Raw genomic sequence first — 16,880 nt, 5'->3', positions numbered from 1 at the left:
TTTAAAAAAGTGTGAGAGCTTTAATTTTGAAGTCGGTGCCAGTTACAAAAGTTTCAAATATTCTGGCAGACTGAAGATTCAGCTATCTGGTACCGACTTCAAAATGATGAAGATTGAGTACAGAAATAGTGAGTGAGTTTTAGCTGAATTCGGAAAAAGGCACTATTAGATAGGAAAAATTATGTAACACTTTTTTGTTCATATTATAAGGGTGTTATTATTGTTTTTTCCTTGGAAGTCGGTTTTAATTTTTTGTTAAAAATAATAATGCACAAAAGTGACAAAAGTCAATATAATACAAGGGACACAATATAATAATATACCTACTCAATTACTCATGTACATCCTAAAGTATCTCCTGTTTATGAAATAATCTGAGGTATAATAAAATATAGAGAAGGTACAATCGGTTTTTTTTAAAGAAATAATATTACTTTTGTTTCTTTTATTATATAAAATTACTTAACTACAGATTGTATTTGCTGTATGTAAAATAACTGACTATTTAAACCTCTATTTGAAGATTCTGATTTGAATCCGATACGATATGATTTATCGTATCGGATTTTGTAGAAACATGCGTATGATTAATTGATTTATGCGAATATCGACGTTGGAAACACACGGTAACCCCTTGATTCATTGTGTTTTTGGATAACAAATCTTCGTTTACTGTTTGACAATTTATTCTGCAATTATGTAGTTATGGAATGAGGAAGTTTGGAATTTATAATTTGTGTGAAAAAGTGCCTCTAGGGACAAAAAGGGGTAAAAACGGGACCCTATTACTGAGACTTCGATGTCTGTCCGTCTGTCTCCAGGCTGTAACTCAAGAACGGTAATAGCTAGAGAGTTGACATTTTCACAGATTATGAACTTCTGTTACCGCTATAACAACAAATACTAAAAACAAAATAAATTACATATTTAAGGCAGGCTCCCATACAAAAAACACAATTTTTGGCCTATTTTTGCTCTATAACGGTACGGAATCCTTCGTACGCGAGTCCGACTCGCACTTAGCCGATTATTTAGTATAGTGCAAGCTGCCACATAGTGCAAGCTCTATATTCATAAACTAGATGAAATCCGTTGCAACAAAATTGGTTTATCGCGCTCCCTTCCAGTAAAAAAAATATTATACCAAATATACCAAAAATTAAGCGGTTTGGGAGTGAAGAGGTAACAGACAGACAAACAGACATACTCACTTTCGCATTTGTAATATTAGTGTGGAGGTGTAAATTAAACAACATTTAAATTACTAAGACTATTCCCAGGTATAATAATAGCTCCCACACCGGCTTCAGTGACGGTGGCCGGTTTCATTGAAACCAGGCCAGCTACGCAGGAGAAATTTTATAGTGCCCAAGTGTGTGCGCAGTACACAAGAGCACTCTCTATTCCTTTACTCTCATAACCCAGTGGGACGGAAGATCGACACGACCGGCGAGAGATCAGGCGCAGGACCGACTTTTTACATGCCCATCCGACGCATGGATCATCTTACTTGTAAGACAATCAGGTGATCAGCCTGCATTGTCCTAACCAAACTTGGAAATAACAATATGTTTCCAACGCGGGAATCGAACCCACGACCTCTGAGTCAAGAGCCGCGCTCTATACCACTAGACCACGGAGGCGTTAGGCGCATTCCCAGGTATATAGTCCCAGTAACCATTTAATTACGGGAAGTCCCCGGAATCTCTGCAACTAATACAGACGGCCCTTCAGTGGAGTGGTGTGAAGTACAGTCGAGATCAATTCCACACGATACTTGCCCACTCACGACTCACGAGCCCGATCATGCGTACAGTCAGTTCGACAAGTGCTCTAAAGATGAGCCAAAATATTTAGCCAATGATAAACTATTTAGTAGAACATTGAACATGGGATTTGAATTATGATATTTTGTTAGTGTCGAACTCAAACAATTTTTATGATTACTTAACTATTGTTTAGTAAAAATTATGACTTAAGTTCCATAAGTTTTCTTTCAAAGTCTACGTAAAAAAGTGTAACTTTTGAGTGTGAATAAAACACTTTACGGTTTACAATTATATTATATTATTTATCTGATATTTCTGGTATCAGATAAATAATAGCAATTTTTTTTCTGTCTAGTTTATCCGTATAATAATAACAGAAAAAGTATAGGTCTACCAGAATCTGATGGCAAAAAGTGAGAAAATAAATTGACTCTAGCAATACCGGGGTAATTGGAATAAAACATTTTGATCCTTTTTTTTTCCTTTAGCAGCTTATTATGTGTGTGAAACATGCAAATTTAAAAATTTATCCAATTATCAAGGCTATTTTTTGAAAATCCGCTGTCAAAATTTGCCATCAGATACTGATAGACCTATATTATGTTGTATCACCAAAGATAACCAAAATAATCTATACAGCTATGTTTTAACTTAATTTATAACTTGGTCGCTTTATAAGACCAAGACAAGATGTAAGATACGAGTAATAAACTGGTAAAAACTGGTATACTTTCACTGTGACTGTAATTTACTAATACATAAGTTCGATTGTCCACGCAGTCAGTTTCCGTGGTGTAGCGGTTATCACATCTGCCTAACACGCAGAAGGCCCCCGGTTCGATCCCGGGCGGAAACATACTTTTGCATTGTCAATCAATTAACATCCATTCTGGTGTTGCTAATATTCATGGGCGGTGGACATACAGCTTACCATCATGTGATTCGTGTGCTCGTTTCCTGGTTGTTTGTTTCGAAAACAAACTTAAGTCATGACTTAAGTCATGCTGGTCATATTATGAGCAAGATAGTTCTCCATGGAGAACTATCTTGCTCATAATATGACCAGTCCTTTAGGCCATAGGGCGTGCCAAATAAATCACTACTAATAATATTGCTTTGTGAGGGCTCGCGTCCTCACACCTTGACGGGCTGATGACCACACATTTACATAATATAAAAAACCTTGGGCCCTGACTGATGATAATACATCTACGTATAAATAAAAAATACTATTTTAAAGCACAAATTAATAGGTATAATACAAAATAACAAAATAATAATAAAGTCAAATGATGACAGACTGGCCGTGTAGTGTAATAATTGTCTAACAGTATTTGAGGTTAAAAAAAAACTAAATCTATTTTCAATTTGACGACAAAATTCAACCATAAAATATGAAAGAGTGCAATGCGTCGAATAGGTTTATCATTTGTCCATCAAAATCTCCTAGTGTGTGTGTTGTAGTGTGTAATGTTTTATTTGTTAAAAAAATGTATGATAAAAGCATAATTTCAAAATAATATTATCTGGAACGAAATGTCACTAGCAGTATTTCCGGACCTATACGACCTGCAAACCTTCAAGAAAAGAGCGTATTCCCTCTTAAGAGCTCACCTGACTCAAAAAATCAAACATCGTCCTTCTCTCTTCACACTCACGCCCGTCTTTCATATGCCAGGTGAAAAAGGACGGCGCGAAATCATCGCTGAGTTAATTTTACTTGAATAAAAGACGAACTATATTGATGAAAAAAGTGTTTTGAGCAAATTTAGGTTTTATCAATACCTTTTTAGATATTAAAAAATATTAAAGAAAAGACAGCAAACTTCGAAGATCTAAGCAAAAATGTGTCTAAAACAAGGTTTTTTGTAAAAAAGAAACTATCGAGCATTTTTTGAGTAATCGTGTTTTTGTCTTGAGCATTTAATCTTTATGAACTGAAGTTACTTGTGTCAAAAAATCAGTTTTCTAGACCTTACAGATTTTGAGATCTAGGTTAATGTATGTAGTCAAGTTAGGGTCATATGGGCTCTTAAAAGGCCGGCAACGCACCTGCAGCTCTTCTGATGTTGCGAGTGTTCATAAATCAAATAAGCAACTACCGTCGCTAGTTGCTTACCATCAGCTGACCCGTTTGCTCGTTTGCCTCCTTATTTAATTTAAAAAAAATCCCGATGCACTCCGTCACCATATAAACTACTAGCTGTTGCCCGCGACTTCGTCCGCGTCAGTATAGTAGATCACGTCTCAAGTATTATTTATTGTACAAAAATATTCAATTACAGCATTGACTTTCCTACGATTTTTATTATATATAGATGTTCCGCGCGGCTTCGCTTGCGTAATTTAGGAATTTCACGCGACCATACATTTTTCCGCAAAAAAATAGCCTATGTCCCTTAACGTGATCTATTATTCATGTTTGCCAAATAACATAAAAATTGATCCAGTAGTTTCCTCTATTTCTTCGCTCCTATTAGTCGTAGAGTAATAAAATATAGCCTATGGCCTTCCTCGATAAATAGGCTATCTAACACGAAAAGAATTTTTCAAATCGGACCAGTAGTTCCTGAGATTAGCGCGTTCAAATAAGCCCTTTCAAATAATTTCCCCCCGTTTTTTTCACACTTTCCTCTATTTCTTCGCTCTTATTAGTCTTAGCGTGATAAAATATGGCTTATAACCTTTTTCAATAAATGGGCTATCTAACACTGAAAGAATTTTTCAAATCGGACCAGTAGTTCCTGAGATTAGCACGTTCAAATAAACCCTTTCAAATAATTTCCCTCCGTTTTTTCCACATTTTCCTCTATTTCTTCGTTTCTATTAGTCTTAGCGTGATAAAATATAGTCTATAGCCTTTCCCAATAAATGGGCTATCTAAAACTGAAAGAATTTTTCAAATCGGACCAGTAGGTCCTGAGATTAGCGCGTTCAAACAAACAAACTAACAAACTCTGCAGAATTATAATATTAGTATAGATTATAATATTAGTATAGATAACTGTGCAAAATTTCATTCACCTACGTTTCCACATTTTTCGTCAAAAGGGATCCAAAGTTTTTCGCTCGCGTAATAATAATATGATATAGATATTTTCTAAAAGAAAAACATAACCCTTCTTGCACACTTGGGTAATTATAATTACTAAACAAGTAGGTACTCCTATTTCAGTAATGAAAATGATGGAAACCTGTGATCCACATCAAAGACACGTAATTTGATACTGTTCGTCGAACGTTGCTTAGCAATTCCGCACATGTTATTATAACTAAAATGAAACAATAGCGCCAACATAATATTATAGTAAAACGATTTCGCGACATGCTCAAGCGTGTCAGATTAAGCTTGTATAGGCTTCTAACATTGTGTCTACATAACATTGTATAGAAATCAGATGTCTCATGTGGTGACCGAAGGGTTAAAAAAGTTATTTTCGAATATTGAAATGTCATTGGATCTGTCAGATTAACATGTTTAATATACCCCAAAGAAGCTTTCACATAAAGCATTGACGATTTCTTAAAGGTCAGAGCCTGTAGGAACATTTTCAAATATAAAAAAGCTTAATATTTTCTGAACTAAGCTTCGAAAATGTTTATGTTTCACTAAATTATTTTTTTTTCTCCCCTTGGGCATCTGCTATCGGCTAATTATAACCATAATCAGGTATTATCTAATAATGAATTGAGTTTTATTTGTCCAAACTCCATTAAGTAAGTCCAAGTTTGCTGTATTGGCCATTTTCGCCCTATCTTTTGTCAATATCCAGTATATTCCACTTTTTTAATCGTGATTTAGTATTACTAGTAATGAGAGCTCTTGCTAGTGTGTTCAAGTCTGATATTTAAAGGAATGTCATTGTTACGTTGTTTTGTGTTTATTTGAGGAGTAGCTTGCCTGGCAGCTTCTTGTATTTTATTTGTAATATTAAGCGCTGCTTTGTCTATGTCTTCGTTTATTTTTAGTTTAATTTTCAGGTCAATTTCTTTATCTAATATATCTGCAAACTCATCCCAGTTAGTGTGTTTATTACATAAGGTAAGTGGTTGTTCTTTTTCCATAGGGACATTTCTGAATACACCGATGACTGCTGAATGATCCGACGACGTATCTAGACAAGATTCTAGTCTAATGTAGTATTCTCCTATGCCCTTTGTTACGAAAAAGTCGAGGAGATCAGGAATTTTAGCTGGATCAGTTGGCCAGTAGGAGGGTTCACCCGTTGAGAATGTTTTTAATTTTATAGCATCAACACACTTTTTGAGTTCTCGTCCTCTAGTCGTTATGCGTACTGTTTGTGCTTGCTGTTCCAGTCACCTCCGCTGATAAATCTTGCTCCAAGGGTTCTAAAGTATTCAGTGAAAATTTCTTGTTTGATGTTATGTCGAGGTGGACAGTAAACTGCACTTATGTTTATGCTACCACCATGCTTCTCTTCAACAGTAACAGTGGTAGCTTGTAGAAAGTTTTTCTGATATTTATTTTGTAGGTAATGTTTGATAAAAACTAAATGATTTAAATCTTGTTGTGATTTACCTTAATAAGCAATTTTCTGAATACAATTTCTTTTTCATAACTTTATAATGGCTGCAGTTTCTGAGCTCACTGCTAAAATAAGAAACGCTCTTATTATTTTCTTATCAGTTTCACCTGATGTAAAAAAAAACTACTAGGTCTCCATACCGCTCGAGTAACTTCACGAATAGCACTCTGGGCTCCCCTATTATTATTACAATAGGTTCAAAATTAGATATCCCTTCACTTTACACATGACAATTTTTCATCATCCATATAACATAATGTTGAGGGCTAGACGTGAAAGTGTTTTCTATGAAAAAGCTAGTAAATATTATACTTAGTAACTTCCCCAGAAATCTACACGATTTTAAACCTTAAGAATCCCGAAATAGGTACCTGGTACGTGTCATAATTGGTTTTGTTCCTGAGCTGGGCTAGACGAGGTAAACACGCAAATTGCACGCACTAACGAAGGCATCGTGTCAACGGCGAACAAATAGCCCTGCAGCCCTTACACTGTTAATATAAAGCACCTTGCTCACTAGATACTATAACAAAAAAAATACTACTAGAAAAAAATATTATGTCATAAGTAAGTACTTAACTTTCAACATAACAGAAACTTAAGTTCTTTAACTTTTTTCTGTTTAAATAATCCATAATATTTTGTGAAAACTTTAGAAGTACTTATTTGAAAAGTTGATACTTATAAATACGTAAAGATATTATTTCAAACAACATCAGTTCTTCCTTTTACGATTTTTTGCAGTTATTACAATGGAGAATGTTACCTAATTTTGATTATTAGCAGTCCACATTCTCTGTCAAAAATAAAGAATATTAGTGAAAGAATTACTTGGATACATTAATTAGTTTTCGATTTATAAACAAAACGTATACGTGGGACAGCCATGCTTCGGCACGAATGGGCCGGCTCGACCGGATAGATACCACGTTCTCACAGAAAACCGGCGTGAAACAGCGCTTGGGCTGTGTTTCGCCGAGTGAGTGAGTTTACCGGAGGCCCAATCCCCTAACCCCTACCCTATTCCCTTCCCTACCCTCAACTATTCCCTTCCCTTCCCTTCCCTACCCTCCCCTATTACCCTATTCCCTCTTAAAAGGTCGGCAACGCACTTGCAGCTCTTCTGATGCTGCGAGTGTCCATGGGCGACGGAAATTGCTTTCCATCAGGTGACCCGTTTGCTCGTTTGCCCCCTTATTTCATTAAAAAAAAACATAATTAAGTATATCTTTTTATTTAAAAAGTTGACAAATTGAAAATTACGTCCTTACACTTACTGTATAAGGACGTAAAGTGAATGGATTTAAGAGCTCATGATAGAGGCCCTGAGCGAACATTTAACCAATTATAACTGGATCAACGCACAATGGTAGTATAAATTTCATTATTTAATTTTAACTTTCACTTTTAAAATCGAAATCGTCGATATATTTATGAGCAATCGTAACAAGTTTCCGTGGTGTAGCGGTTATCACATCTGCCTAACACGCAGAAGGCCCCCGGTTCGATCCCGGGCGGAAACATACTTTTGTTCTATTTATGCGGGTTTTGCTAAGATCGTGTTTTTGCTCCAGTTTCACTGCAAAATACTGTAACATGAGTTGCTGCAATATTTCATGTTTATAATGATCAAAATGTAAAAGTTTGTACGTCTGTTACCTTGTTATTTTAAGCCCCAGAGCATATTTTTAATAATTTTAATAGAAATACTTTAAGACCTGAAAAAGGACATAGGCTATAGTTTTAAACATGGATAAGAGTAAAAGCATTCAAGTGTACAGCAGTTAACGGACTATTCTCTCAAGTGCCTTAAGTTTCGCTCCAATTTTTTCTTTTTAACAAGCCAGTGTAAACGCTCCTTTAATGACGAAAATTCCGTGTCACTTAAAAATATTGCACGACCACGTAATGAAGCGGAAATGTTTTTCATTCACATTCGTTACTTAACTGCGTCCAATACCACCGTATTCATAATCATCTTTATTTCACCACGTGAATTCATAGGATTTTTGTATTCGAATTTCGTATTTAAGTAATAGAAAGGACACTTTCGTTTTATTCACATTAAAACCTCTAATAGATACTGTGTCTGTTTGCTGCTTAAGAACTCACTTTAATCTTAATAATTAAAAATATATTGTACAATCACATGCCAATAATATAATTCCGAAAACTATAACCTTTAAAGAAACATTTTGTCACTACCATCACACTTAAATCATAATAGCGAAGGTTTGTAAGTGTGTATGTTTTTTTTTAATGAAATAAGGGGGCAAACGAGCAAACGGCAACTTCCGTCGCCCATGGACACTCGCAGCATCGCGGCAGCAAGCCAGCAGCGTTGCCGGCCTTTTGAGAGGTAATAGGGGAGGGTAAGGATGGGATGGGAAGGGAATAGGGGAGGGTAGGGGATTGGGCCTCCGGTAAACTCACTCAATCGGCGAAACACAGCGCAAGCGCTGTTTCACGTCGGTTTTCTGTGAGAACGTGGTATTTCTTCGGTCGAGCCGGCCCATTCGTGCCGAAGCATGGCTCTTCCACGTCTATATGTTTGTTACTTCTTTACGCGTCTACGGCTAAATGAATGTTAATGAAAATTGCCAATACAATAATATAGCTTAAACGTCAACAAAATAATTAATATTATAAACTATACACAACTACTTTTTACCCAGGCACGGGAAGTAGTTCCTTCAGCAAGCGAGAAAAACCGCTGGCGAAAGCTAGATCAAAATAAAGTCTCATCTCAATACAATTTTAGAGCATAATAGACGTATATGAATATACATGCACAGTGCAGCGGCAAACAGTAGGGAATTGATATCACAAGCAATAGCTGAAAGGAAATCGCACAACTTCATAAAGCCTTTCAAATGCTGAGATGTAGAGTTAGATTCTGGTAGATGTGACATAATGATATAAATACATGAAAAAATATTAAGACGGCATTAAATACGTGGGAGAGCCATGCTTCGGCACGAATGGGCCGGCTCGACCGGATAACTACCACGTTCTCACAGAAAACCGGCGTGAAACAGCGCTTGCGCTGGGTTTCGCCGAGTGAGTGAGTTTACCGGAGGCCCAATTCCCTAACCCCTACCCTATTCCCTTCCCTACCCTCAACTATTCCCTTCCCTTCCCTACCCTCCCCTATTACCCTATTCCCTCTTAAAAGGCCGGCAACGCACTTGCAGCTCTTCTGATGCTGCGAGTGTCCATGGGCGGCGGAAGTTGCTTTTCATCAGGTGACCCGTTTGCTCGTTTGCCCCCTTATTTCATAAAAAAAAAATTGAGAAAAGTATTTAAACATTTAATTTAAAGTAAAGGTTTTAAAGATTTGTTTCTTTCCTATGAAATCTATTTACCACTTTATTATAAAATGTCACTTGATATACCAGCTTAGAAAACATTAATTCCAGTTAATATGACGTCATCTAAATATAATTTTGCCAGTTGAAATCAAACGAAAATGTCATTCCGAGTGATAGCTGTTTTCATTCTCACAATGTGACAATATCTCACAGTGCAATAAGATCCTTAGAAATAAGGACATATCGTATACGTTGTTGTATCTATGGCAACAAGTTTTGCAGTCATATTGGACGTTAGTGTACTGTTATAGAATTTTATTGAAGTTAGAAAACTACATTGTTTGTGTACTATATAGCCACCACGTAGAGACTTTAAATGTTTATTAAGAAAATCTGTCGAGCATTTTTACTTTCACACATTGAGACCGCGTCTTGAGACCGAGAAGCATCTTGAGTACTGACTATTTATACCGGCCTTAGTATGACAGGCGTTATTTTAGTGATGAGCAAAATTGATCTTGGTCTAGCTTTTTTTGCAAGGTCATGAGCAAAATTAGTTAAGGTCTTGCAGTCTTAGGCCGGTATAAATAGTCAGTACTCAAGACGCGGTTCGGCTCTATGATTGGTTCAAATTTTGACAGCTAACCAATCGCAGAGCCTGAACCGTGTCTTGAGATCGAGACGCATCTTGAGTACTGACTATTTATACCGGACTAACTCTTCGTCTTGGAGAAAAAGAAAGACAAATATCAATTTTACTCATTACTAAAAAATTTGTCATGAATCTTCAAATTTCAACCTACCCATCTTTATACGATAGAATATTTACACTAACTTCCCATCTTTATACGTCCAAAATGAATGCCTTATCTTTCCATTACGGGGCCAAGTGGAGTGGAAAATCAAAACTCAAGGGCTTATTTCCATTTGTATTCTATCACTTCATTATTGACACAGTATGGACCAATCAATCGAGGCATCGGACCAAGCTTGGTACACAGGAGGACCAGTGTAACAAGACCTCCAGCATTCGTACACTTTCCGCGGAGGTTCTATGGATGGGGAGGGGAGGGGAAGGTCAGAGTGGGCTGGTGGTCAGTGAGTCTGTAATTGGCTGAACCGACAAGATATCCGTAAAACGAGTGGACCCTGACAAGGGTCTCACGCTCAGGGCGTTCCGTTTAGCAGTATTATTACCATCATCATCATCGTCCGTTTTTACCCTTAACTGAAAGAAATTTAATGTTTACTTAACTTTAATTTTTATGAAGATTACTAAAATTTAATGAAGATTTTGACATGAAATCTATTCATATTCTATCAAACTCTCCATAACATTAAAATGCAGGCGCGGTCGTAGCCTGAAATTTTGGGGGGGGGTCTCTCAGTAGTCACTACCCTTTTTTTTTTATCTGCGCCCTACGGACGGTTCTGGGTTTTATTTTATTTTCAATTTTACCTTACATTTTGGGGCGTCATGTCCCCTGTGACCCCCCCCCCCCCTCCCCCTTCGGACCGCGCCTGTTAAAATGTATATTTAGTAATCATTAACTAATGTCACTGAGTGCGGCCGTAACTTACGTGAGTCCCGACTCCCGATGAAGAAAAATTATAGCCTGACCAGTTTAAGCGCGACCCTCGTAGCATACTATAGTTTGTGCGATTTAAGATGATATGGGTGACACATTATAATTGACAATAGTAGGGAAGTTACCTAAGAAAATTAATCGATAATTTTAAAATATCGAATCACTTCGTAAAGGAATTGCAATCGAAATTATCGATTTCGTACTGATGTTTCAGAGTGGCGCCGGCGATTTAAAATGGCCGCCCTTTTTATCGATTTGATTTCGATTCAACAGTGTCAATCTCTATTGGAATTAGTTCCATTTCATGCATCTAACATTTTTCAAATATTTTCGTAACAATAATTTTCACAGTTAAAATTTATAATTTTATATTAATAAGTTAGCATTTAGCAACTTTTCATTTTTGTTCATTTACAATTATAGGAAACATTTGTTTTTGTAGATGGAATATAATTTATTAATTACATTTTGATTTTTTTTGTTTTCTTGTAAAAAAAACCCGTAGCAAGGAATATAAGAAGTGTCACCCATATCATCTTAAAACGCACAAACTATAAATGTATACTACGAGAGTCACGCTATAAGTGGTCAGAGTAATAATAGTAATTGATAGATGTTCGCCGTTATATTACGGCCGCTATACCACGAAAGCATATTATGTTAAAAATGTTAATAAAAGCTGCTTCTTCATTGCGTAATGGGTATATTACATATTAGGGCTCCGTAGCCAAATGGCAAAAAACGGAACCCTTATTTTTTAATCTCGTGAGGACCGAACATTTTTTTCTCAGACTGTATCTTCATAATAATTTTATATCGACCTGTTTTTTCAGTTTTTTTTTTCAGTCAGCGTCTAATTTAAAGTTACCGTATCTAAAAAAGGCTTTGGTATGTTAATGTTTTCTTGAGAATCAACTTAAATAATAACACATGTTTAAAAAATATTTTGATTCATATAAAAACTGACTGAAACATACCATTGTAATTTCACTCTTATTTTGTAGGAATGCCAGCAAAATTTACAACCAGCAGAACATTTCATTTTGTACCAAAACGATCCTTCAAAATATAATATAAAATAAATCGAATATACTTTAACCCTCAACGAATTAGCCGCTAATTAGAGAGCACTAATTAAAAACATTTCAGTCAGAATCAAAAACTTTCAACTCAAATATGAATTTGGCACCGTGTAGGTGTCATATATAAAGGTCTATATACACGCATAATACCATCAACGGCCTGTAAACACGTACGCTGCAACGCTTCGCTCCCTCAACATACTATCACCATTCAAAAAAACACCCTAACAACCCCATTTAAAGTATACTTTACCGTACTAAAAGCCGCTAAAATTATTTTGCAAGAATATTATTCAGACGTGCGAGTAGATGCGTTCATGTTAGTCGTATTTTATTTTGTGTTTGAATTGCAATTTAATATCACAATTTTAAATGTTGGAGAGGAATATTTTAATGTGATATTAAAATTAAATTAAATATTTCTACTATATTATTATAATAGTGAGCAGAAAAGAGGTAGTGGACAGTGGTAGACTATGTTATAATTCTCAGTCTAGTCTTCCTAACATTAAGAAGTACCTACTTTAAATTATTCTTGTAAAGTATCACAAACTATAACTATACCATTGGCAGTCATCCTATTATTGGCATCTTTAATTATTATGTTTGAAAATACTACAACAGTAAATTATAAACCGTTTTAACTTTGTACAGAATACAGGTGGTCCTCCATCTTACGAATTTTCGATCAGGTCACATCTCTAACCCATCCCAGAAAGTACACAAATTTACACATGTTTTCACTTCAACAAGGTCTCGAATTCAGCCAGACGTCCTCCCATTAAAAATATTCACAAAAACTCTTTAGGACATACTGTATAATGACCCTTGAGCTAATTTACACATCCTGTATACCGTCAAACAGCAGCCAGACACCACTAATGAAGTTATATCCCCTCCTGTCTGTTTAGGAAACAATTAGGTATTATTATAGACCCTAGCGGAAGGGCGGGCCCTGTACATCGATCTCCCTAGGGTCTTTAAGGGCTATTCATCATCATCAATCCGTGTGTCAGAGTCATTAGTAATAATCAGGTCTGGCTAAGACACATGCGACTATGTAGGTGTAGCAAAGACGTAGTTCTAAGTTTTTGAAGTGTGCATTTCTTTAGCGGCGTTCCGCGTTGTGACTTTTTGTAAAAATGTAGGTAAGGCTCTTAGAACACGTGACTTGATCGAAAGTTAGTAAGATTTAGTGAGAGTAGACTGCCGCCTATCTCGGTATAACATAATGTACTCGTATGCCTATTGTCCGCTTCTGCTGTTGCACTTCTGCTCCCGGAGTACAATTCGATGTTTTTAAAATCTGCTTAAAGGTAATACTTACAAAGAAACGACTAAATTATTTGGAGTACAAGATGCTATAAGTAAGTTATTTACTTAACTGCTTACTGGACATAATATTAAGTAAAACTCGGTTAAAAATAATAAACTATCTACTATCTACCCATCACTGACATAAATACACATAAACTACTATATACTTAACTGAAAAGCACAATATTCCGCATCGTAATTTCGAAGTAACATTGTACGTCGTAACATGTCAAAACAAATATACTTCATTACAATGTTGACGTAAATTGAGTCTGTTGACGGATCGCTCGTCAAAGAACGTAATTACTAAGATATTAACTTGGTTCTTTCTGGTTCTTTGAAGGTTTCGTATCAGCATGTATAATAATAATATGAAACATTGAATACAGAGTACATATTATTTTATAAAAACTAGCTGGCCTAACAAACTTTGGTTTGCCATTAGGGAATGTTATTCGAATATTCGAATACTCGTTTTATTCGGATATTTGACGATTTTATTATTCGAATATTCGTCAAATTATTTTTCGAATAATTCGAATAGTAAAAATATTATTTATTTTTGTTTGAAATGCTATGAAACATAAAATTAACATGGAATAAGAACATAATTAAGTTTATTTCAGAAAAATATAGTATGTATGAATATTCTACATCTTTAATGATATATTTAAATCTGTTTTTAGTCTAACTAATGAGTAAACGAGCATTCATCGTCGCCGTTGACCATGCTTAAGATGGTATTTTGCCTAAAGACATGCAAATGAAGATATAAGTCCTTTCAGTCATGGATTTAAGTATCGTTAGTAATAGTCGCTCACGATCTGTATCCATTGACTTCTTTCAAGCTTTCTCAGTTTTTTTGTCTACCGTGCTGTACTGTGATGGGAGCAAATTCTGTGTACATTGTATTGACAGGCGATAAAGAATGTGGATAAATTATAAGGAAAGCTACAGGCCATCAAACTTACCGGAAACAGTGGCCTATGATGCAGGCTTCGTAATGGTTTGGAGTTGCATATGATTTGGAGCCCGCATGGAGCTGATGATTATAGATGATGGTACTTTGATAGTACAGAGCTATAGCACCGACATCCTGGAACTGCATGGTGTGATTTTTACACAGTTTTAGGTAGTAATTTCAATTTTATGTGCGTCCATAGAGTAAGAAAATCGGGCATTATTACCTAAACGATGCTGGCGTAGCCCAGGTGGAGAGGCCAGCGTGGTCTACGGATGTGGATCCGATTGAAGACGTGTGGCACATCAATGGGTGAACGGTACGAGTTAAAACTCCAGCTGCAAAATGTGTCCAGGAGCTCGAGTTGGCGCTACTGGAGGAGTAGGAGAATATCCCACAGGAAATGATTGACAATTAAAATGCAAGCATGGAATGGCGTATCCAGGCCCTCTTGAGATCCATAGAAGGCATTACACCAGCATTACACGCTTTTAACATGGCATTTCTTTAATAAAAATGGAGAATTTATCTTAAAAACTTACTACTGAAATTTCAAAGATTTCTTAATTTTTTGATTTTTGCTGATTTTTTTCTATTTTTCACGTTTTTATGCCCTAAATTTATACAAGGTGTAACAAAAATAGATAATACTTTAGGGTGTGTATGTGTTCCTTATAGAGAGTTCACTGTGAAAGTAGCAGCGCTGAAAGACCAAAAATTTTTTTCACTTTTGTATGGGCAAGCGCCCGAACGTCACGAGTTTCCTCATACAAAAGTGAAAAAAAAATTTGGTCTTTCAGCGCTGCTACTTTCACAGTGAACTCTCTATAAGGAACACATACACACCCTAAAGTATTATCACTTGTTTTTGTTACACCCTGTATAAAATTTATTTATTAATAATCAATTAGTAAATAAATAAATAAATATATAAAAATCAGTGAACAATTAAAAAAAAAATTGAAAATTTTGTTATGTTCCTCTAATTTTGCCGGTGTGTTTATTATAGGGGGATTATTTTTTTCTGAATTAAAAAAAATCTAGATAACACCCGCAATTCCATTGAACTTAAATTCGTTTCTCACGCGGGAACCGTACCTTTTCCAAGATAAGAAGTATCAAATGTCCTTTCCTGGGCCTCGAAAGTATCTCCATACCAAACGGCAAATTCGTTTTTGCAGTTTGGGTGTGAAAAGGCAACATACAGACAGACAGATAGATCTACAGCATGGACGTTAAAAAAAGTTTTTTTTTATTTCCATAATCGACAGATATCTATAATATAAAAATGAGTCGCTGAATGTGTTGCGTAAAACTCGAGAACGGCTGAACGGATTGGGCTGATTTTAGTCTTGAAATATTCGTAGAAGTCCAGGGAAGGTTTAAAGTGACCTGTGACACAAAGTTCACCGGGACAGCTAGTAATAAATAAATATTATTGTGCTTAAAACAAATATTCCACCTACAATATAAAATACAACAAAACAATAAACTGCTGATTTTTTGACAGCATGGACGTTTTTCTTTTTACGTCTATAATCGACAGATATAATGGATAAATATGTATTGTGTTTAAAACAAATATTCCACCCACAATATAAAACACAACAAAACAATAAACTGCTGATTTTTCAGTGATTCACAATCACATAAAAAGTTACAAAAATTGTACCAAGAAACATTAAATTACTAAAATTTGTAGGTTCATATTCTTAAAACCGATATCCGAAACACAAAGCACAGGAGAGTCGTAAGTATTAATGCCGAAATCCTTGTAACTGGAACAAACGTGATTTCCCTTGGGACCGTACGTCTTGGCAACATTGATTTCTAAGATAAAAGGTTTTATGTATTCAAAATATCACAATTATTAATAATGTAAAGCTGCCTTGAAGTAATGCTTATGTAATAAAAAGAAAAGGTTTGTTTGCAGAAAGTAAATGCTGAAAATACTAGCGGCCTTATAGTAGTAGTACCACAGAATAGATAATAGTACAGTATAATACCCCCCACACCGGTTTCGGTAACGTGGCTGGTTTTATTGAAACCAGGTCAGTTATGCAGGAGTAATTTTATAGTGCCTCTATTCCTTTATTCTCATAACCCAGTGGGACGGAAGACCGACACGACTAGCGAGAGATCCGGCGCAGGACCGACTTTTTACTTGTCACAACATGTTTCCAACGCGGGAATCGAACCCACGACCACCGAGTCAAGAGCCACGCTCTTAACCACTGGACCACGGAGGCATAATAAGTACCTACTTAAGGTCTAAACGGTGAATCGAGGCACAAAATTACCTAA

General features: G+C 35.8%; 2 non-coding genes across 2 annotated transcripts; both read left to right on the top strand.

Annotated features, from left to right (window-relative positions):
- Positions 1 to 2,552: 2,552 nt before the first annotated feature.
- Trnav-aac lies at positions 2,553 to 2,625 on the top strand. Its single transcript has one exon. It is a non-coding gene; the product is annotated as a tRNA-Val (tRNA).
- Positions 2,626 to 7,766: 5,141 nt separating this feature from the next.
- On the top strand, positions 7,767 to 7,839 carry Trnav-aac. Its single transcript has one exon. It is a non-coding gene; the product is annotated as a tRNA-Val (tRNA).
- Positions 7,840 to 16,880: the final 9,041 nt, after the last annotated feature.

The sequence above is a fragment of the Aricia agestis genome, chromosome 9, assembly GCF_905147365.1.
Source record: "Aricia agestis chromosome 9, ilAriAges1.1, whole genome shotgun sequence".
In the NCBI taxonomy this organism is placed as follows: Eukaryota; Metazoa; Arthropoda; class Insecta; order Lepidoptera; family Lycaenidae; genus Aricia; species Aricia agestis.
Note: the sequence above shows the minus strand (reverse complement) of the source record. Positions and strands in the feature narration are given on the sequence as shown.